At 47.0% G+C, this 6992-nt stretch overlaps 1 pseudogene; it reads left to right on the forward strand.

The window, feature by feature from the left end:
• The first annotated feature begins 720 nt into the window (after window positions 1-720).
• LOC147622899 (calcium-dependent protein kinase 16-like) lies at window positions 721-1730 on the forward strand (annotated as a pseudogene).
• Window positions 1731-6992: the final 5262 nt, after the last annotated feature.

Here is a 6992-nt window from a genome sequence, read left to right on the forward strand (position 1 = left end):
GGGGGGACTGGGTGTTGGGAAGGGGGGTTGAGGAAGAGGAAGCAGCTAATTGGTTATTTAACATCATTAGATATGTATGCGTGTGGGAAATATGGACTTCTAGGAACACTTTAGTATTTCAAAGAGGGGGGGGATCTAGTTTGGATGCTATTGAGATAATGCATGAATGTGTGTAGATCTGTGTACTATGTTAACCAAATGAATGACATTAATATTCTTCAAGCCATTCAATCCATTCAGAATGGGATCATCAGATGTGTAGGGCTGATGATATTTGTGCATACTAGGCTCCCCTAACACTTGGATGATTGCAGGTGGCTCCAGCAGATAAATGAAGATTAAACTTCCTAAATTTGGACCTAAAACCAAGAGATGGTACCTCAAGGGAAAGCATCCCATAGCTTCTATGCAACTTGGGTACCATTTATCTTGGAGCCAACTCATTTGTTTGGGAGGATGAAAGATAGGAGTTGCTATGCAAATTACTAATTTGCAACAAGTATGATCTGGAGCCTTTATTCCCTCTTTTAGTGATGATGTAAAAAGAACTCTTATATATGCTGTAATTTCTGTCTTTTTGAAGTTTAATATTATAAATATTCACACAAAAAGTAATCTCTTGACGCTTTTAGCGTGTTGGCTACCTCTGCTTTTTACTAGCAGAGTCAAAATGCAAAATCAGAAGAAGAAATTCAGCAACATCGAGCAGAAATTCAGCAACATCGAGCAGCGTTTGGTTCAACAGAAGAAGGAGAAGAAATCAGAGAGCTTGCAGGTAGGAGAAGAAGAAGAAGTTTATATGGCTAGCTCTTGTTGCTGCGTACTGAAGAGGCAACTGGGTCTTGAGACGCTCCGCGAGCTTGGCAAAGGTGAACAGGGGCTAGTTCTTCTGTGTCGCGATCAGCCCCGCGGCCTCTCTCATCATCGTACTCGCTCGCCGCAGCAATCAATCTCACAGCAGAAAGAACAGAGCATAGCTAGCAAAAGGAGGAAATTAGAGGCTCCGGGTTTCGCTGATGATCTGCAACATCAAGTCTCATCCACTGGTTTCCACCGTCGAGGGCGATGACGGTTGCTTCCATCTCCTCACCCCCTTCTGCAACGCAGGTGACCTGCTTGGTAAGCTTGATTTTCATCCCCCGCAATTCAAGCTTGATGACCGCGAGAAGGCCGCTCCCATAGTGCCTTTCTCGCACACTTGCCGCTTGCCACTCCCGTCGCATCATCCACAGGGACGTGAAACCGGGAAACATCCTCTTCCATCGAGTGGAGGAGGGCGCCGATCATGAGGATGTATTTCTAGCAGACTTCGGCTTGGCTGCCACCATCGCCCCCGGAGAGATGCTTCACGACCGAGTTGGAACCTCCCGTTACCAGGCTCCTGAGGTTATCCGGGGCAATTACGACCATCGCGCCGATGCTTGGAGTTTGGGTGTCGTCCTTCACCTGCTTCTTACCTCTACTTTGCCTTTTATTGATGGCCTCCCCCATGATGCCCCCGACTCTGCCATCCATCATGCCATCCTATGCAACAAGCTTGAACTCGACACTTGTGGCCTCTCCCCTTCAGCACAAGACCTTCTCACGGGCACCCCCCCCCCCCCCCCCCCCCCGACTCCAGGCTTACCCTGGATGAGTTCTTGTCTCATCCATGGCTTCTCCTCAATACTGAGCCCATGATCGATGTCAACTTGAAGCATGGAGCTGTATCACAGTCAGTACGCACATGACAGTGCTCCCAAGATTACTAGAAAAACAGGTGTGCGCAGGAGCAGGAAATGCTATCAGCAACATTGTGGTGACATGGCACACTCCATCGCTCTTCTCAACCTGGATTACCAATACAGCCAGTCGTCGATGACACAGATCATGGGGATGATGAGGATGCCAAGATCACGTGGAGAGTCTGCATCCCTATGGGCAGAAAATGCTATCGACAACATTGGCCTGCCATAGCTCATCCTGCCCGAGTTACTACAGCTCCTGGTTTTGTGTGCTAGATCAGAGCTCTTGGCTTCTAGCATGGTATGCTGCTCCATGAAGGCTCAAGATACTTTTCAGAGGGGCTTGCATGTTCCATAGCGAACCTAACCCCACCCACCCCCCCACAAACCCAACCAACTCCGCCCCCCTCCCCCCCGCCCCCCCCCCGCGCGCCCTCCCCGGGCCCGGCCCTGTGCAGCGGCCTGGGTGGGCCCCACATGGGCCTGTACGCTTTTTTGGCAAGTGTACAGACAAGAAATGTTCAGTATGTATAGCATCACCTCAAAATAGAGGGAGAGGGCACTTCTACCTTGAATATGGCTGTGAGCAATCAGAACATAGTCTGGCCTTATGTTCTTGGCTTTTGCTGGAACATAGATGTGCTAGCCGGGATGATGAAACTTGATGTGGCTTCTTATGTGCCATGTATTCTATTGCTAGATGCCATGAACATGTGAACTCACAGTCACGACATGTACTTTAATTCTTAAGGAAACGTGTCCTGCTTGCTGGTCATGGTATGTGGTAAGAATGCAACCCCAAAGACAAGCTGATGTAGAGGATGTGGAGGGTGGGGGAAGTACCCTCCAAATGGACCTCATAGCTCTGAGTGATGGTTTGCAGATTTTGAGCAAGTTTTCGCTCCTTTCAAGGCACTGCTGCCCTCCAGGCATGAGCTCCCACCCTCTTTCTGATTTGAGGCTTATGGTGTATTACCAATGGAATGTCATGGCCACATGAGATCATGATCACCACCATTATGCTATCATGTCAGTAGATGAGCCTCAAGGCCCACCCCCCGGGCCTGCACACTTTTTTGGAAAGTGTACAGACAAGAAATGTTCATTATGTGTAGCATCACCTCAAAATACAGGGAGAGGGCACTTCTACCTTGCATACAACGGCATCGATGTGTCAAACAGAACATAGTCTGGCCTTATGTTCTCGGCTTTTGCTGGAACATAGATGTGCTAGCCAGGATGATGAAACTTGACGTGGCTTCTTGTGTGCCATGTATTCTATTGCCAGATGCCATGAACACATGAACTCACAGTCATGGCATGTTCTTTAATTCTTAAGGAGATGTGTCCTGCTTTCTCCACCACCTCAGTGGCATACCCGGCGTTCTACCCCTGGTTTCCACCATTGAGGGCGATGACGGTTGCTTCCATCTCCTCACCCCCTTCTACGACGCAGGAGACCTGCTTGGTAAGCTTGATTCTCATCCCCCGCAATTCAAGCTTGATGACCACGAGGCATCTCCCATAGTGGCTAGCCTTGCTTGCACACTTGCCACTTGCCACTTGCCACTCCCGTGCCATCATCCACAGGGGCGTGAAACCGGGAAACATCCTCTTGCATCGAGTGGAAGGCACCGATCATGAGGATGTATTTCTAGCAGACTTCGGCTTGGCTGCCACTATTGCCCTCGGAGAGATCCTTCATGATCAAAGGCAAAGACAAAGACAAAGATGAAGCCAAAGATGCAAAGCCAAAGGGCAAAAGTGGAGTCAAGATTGAAGAAGTCAATGTGTCACATACAGGTGACAGTGAGGATGAAGTCCTATTCATGTCTTCACTTGATGCCCATTCACTCCATGCAGGAGATGGTCATGGTATGCACTCATGGATCTTTGATTCAAGTGCCTCCTATCATTTCACAGGTTGCAGAGACTTGTTTGTCAGGTATACTGCTGGCAATGAAGGAGTAGTTTATTTGGGTGACAACCATGCATGCCAGATTCTTGGCAGAGGTGATGTGAGGCTTGTGTTTTCAGATGGCTCACAGCTTATGCTCCATGATGTCAGGCATGTGCCTGAGATCAAGAAAAACCTACTTTCTACTGGACAGCTTGATGATGCTGGTTATGTTACCACATTTGGTAGTGGAAAGTGGAAGATTAGTAAGGGCTCACTGGTTGTTGCCAGAGGCTCTAAGGTGGACACTCTTTACCTCATGCATGCTGGTGTTTGTCACCATGCTAATGTAAATGCAACCGAGCTGCCGGAAATCTCTATGTGGCATAGCCGGTTGGGACACATGAGTGTCAAAGGAATGGAGCAATTGTCTCGTTTTGGTTACTTGCCTTCTCTAAAGTTCTAAGTTTTCAGTTTTGTGAGCATTGTATATATGGCAGGCAACTCCAGTGCCCCCACAAGAAAGCTCTTGGACAGAAAGATGCTCAGTTAGAGCTTGTGCATACAGATGTATGTGAGATGCCTAAGCTTTCTTTGGGAGGGACAAAATATTTTGTGTCTTTTATTGATGATGCCACACGCAAGGTGTGGGTTTATCCTCTTCATTTGAAGAGTGATACATTCTCAGTGTTTGAGAAGTTTGTTTCTCATGTTGAGAATCAAACTGGCAAAACACTGAAGGCTTTGCGTTCCGACAATGGTAGAGAGTATATGTCCAAACAGTTTCAGGACTTTTGTGATGCTAAAGGCATCAAGAGGGAGCTCTCTGCTCCTTATGATCCTCGACAAAACGGGACAGCAGAGAGGATGAACAGGACCATTCAGGAGAAGGTCCGTTCTATGTTGTCACATGCTGCGTTACCTCATGGTTTTTGGGCTGAAGTTTTTATGACAGCCATTCATCTTATAAACAGGTCACCTAACACGAGGCTTGGTGGGAAAGTGCCAGAGGAAGTATGGACAGGAAAGCCTCTGTCCTACAAGCACTTGAGAGTGTTTGGTTGCGTTGCGTACGTGCACATACGCAGGGAAATACGCACTAAACTTGATCCTAAGTCTCACAAATGCATATTCCTAGGATATGGTGACAGAGGTGAAATGGGGTATAGACTTTGGGATCCAGTGAATAGAAAGATTATACGTAGGAATGATGTCATTTTTTATGAAACATGCATGTATAAGGAGCCTGCAAGGCAACAGGAGCCTGGCAGTCATCTTTGATGATGATGGACATCATGGACAACAACCAAGGGCTGTAAATCAACCATTACAGCAACAAAATCAGCCCTTAAATGGTGTTGAAAATGGTCCAAATGGACAGCCAGAGATGGCAAAAGATATCCCTATGGATATCCCACAGTTAGAGGAGATACCGGGCATGATCTTTCAACCTTATGGCATGGAACAGGAGCCACCAATAGGTGATATGCAGGCTGGACAACAACCTGCAAATGATGATCATTGGGTACGGAGGTCCACAAGACCCTCCAGACCCCCTGACAGGTTTGTTCCAGGGGTTGACTACTTGATGCTCACTGACTGTGGGGAGCCCTCTTGTTATAAGGAGGCTTTACAGAGGGCAGACAAGGCTCTTTGGGAGCGTGCTATGAAGTCAGAGATGGATTCTCCGCACAAAAATGGAACATGGGAGTTGGTGCATTTGCCTACAGGCAAGAAGGTTTTGCCATGCAAGTGGGTTTACAGGCTCAAAGTTGCACCTGATGCAAAGCCAAGATACAAAGCCAGGTTAGTGGCTAAGGGCTTCAAGCAGGAATATGGTGTGGACTTTGATGAGATCTTCTCTCCAGTGGTCAAAATGACCACACTTAGAGCTGTATTAGCTTTGGTTGCTCATGATGATCTGGATTTGATTCAGATGGATGTGAAGACTGCTCATGATGATCTAGATTTGATTCAGATGGATGTGAAGACTGCTTTTCTTCACGGTGATCTCCATGAGGAGATATATATGCAACAGCCAGAGGGTTATGCAATGAATGGAAAGGAGAAGCTTGTATGCAGCTGAAAAAGAGTCTTCATGGGCTCAAACAGGCACCAAGGGAATGGTATCATAAATTTGATACATTCATGAAATCCCAGGATTTCAGATATGTTGATTGTCGGGAAATCTCGTAAAGAGATGGATGCCTTGAAGAAGAGGCTGCATCAAACCTTTGATATGAAGGATTTGGGTGATGCAAATCACATTTTGGGTATGCGGATACTTCGGGACAGAAATCAGCATGTTTTGTATTTGTCTCAGAAGGAATACATTAGCAAAGTTTTGCAGAGGTTCAATATGGAGGGGGGGGGAAGAAGACTAGTACTCCTTTGCCTCCATATGTGAAACTCAGTGCTATGGACAGCCCACAGTCGGATAGTGACGGGGCTGATATGGCCAAGATTCCGTATGCTTCAGCTTATGGCAGTCTCATGTATGCCATGGTTGCTACCAGGCCGGACATTGCATTTGCAGTGGGAGTGGTTATTAGATACATGGCCAACCCTGGCAAGAAGCATTGGGAAGTAGTGAAAGGTGTCATGAGATACCTGAAGGGCACACAGGATATGTGCATCTGCTTTGGCAAACAGGATGCATTAGTGCATGGTTACACGGATTCGGATTATGCCGGTCATCCAGATAACCGGAAGTCTACTACCGGTTATGTGTTTACATTCACAGGAGGTGCTGTGTCATGGATATCCAGGATGCAGAAGTGCATTGCCTTATCTACTACAGAGGCCAAGTATATTGTAGCCACAGAGGCTTGCAAGGAGGCATTATGGCTATCTCGGTTAGTGGTTGATTTGGGTTATACAGGCGATATTCCATCCATTGTGATAGTCAGAGTGCCATCCAGTTGGCAAAGAACCCTGTCTTTCATGCAAAGACGAAGCATGTGGATGTGAAGTATCACTTCATCAGAGAGGTGATAGAGGACAAGCTGATTCAGCTTGTCAAGATTCATACGGATGACAACCCGGCTGATCTGTTGACAAAGAGTTTGCCTCCAGAGCGGTTTGCTCATTGCAGACACTTGATGGGCATTGGATGAGGCCAGTTTCAGCCTTGATATGGCCTTGTATATTATCATGTACATGCTGATTTTTTCTTTTCCTTCACTTAAGGGCACATTGTGAAACCGATCCCGTCAAGTGGGAAAGACTCAGTTGGACACCTACACGTTTAATAGCACAACTTTTAAAACCACAAATATGAAATGGACAACTTAAAACAACTTGAAATTTAAATGAACAGAAATGGAAAGATGGACACCAGCACTGGGGCCGGAACGGGCCGACCCCCCCCT

This window comes from Cibotium barometz, chromosome 28 (genome assembly GCF_041138505.1).
Source record: "Cibotium barometz isolate CiBa-2024 chromosome 28, ASM4113850v1, whole genome shotgun sequence".
NCBI classification, from domain to species: domain Eukaryota; kingdom Viridiplantae; phylum Streptophyta; class Polypodiopsida; order Cyatheales; family Cibotiaceae; genus Cibotium; species Cibotium barometz.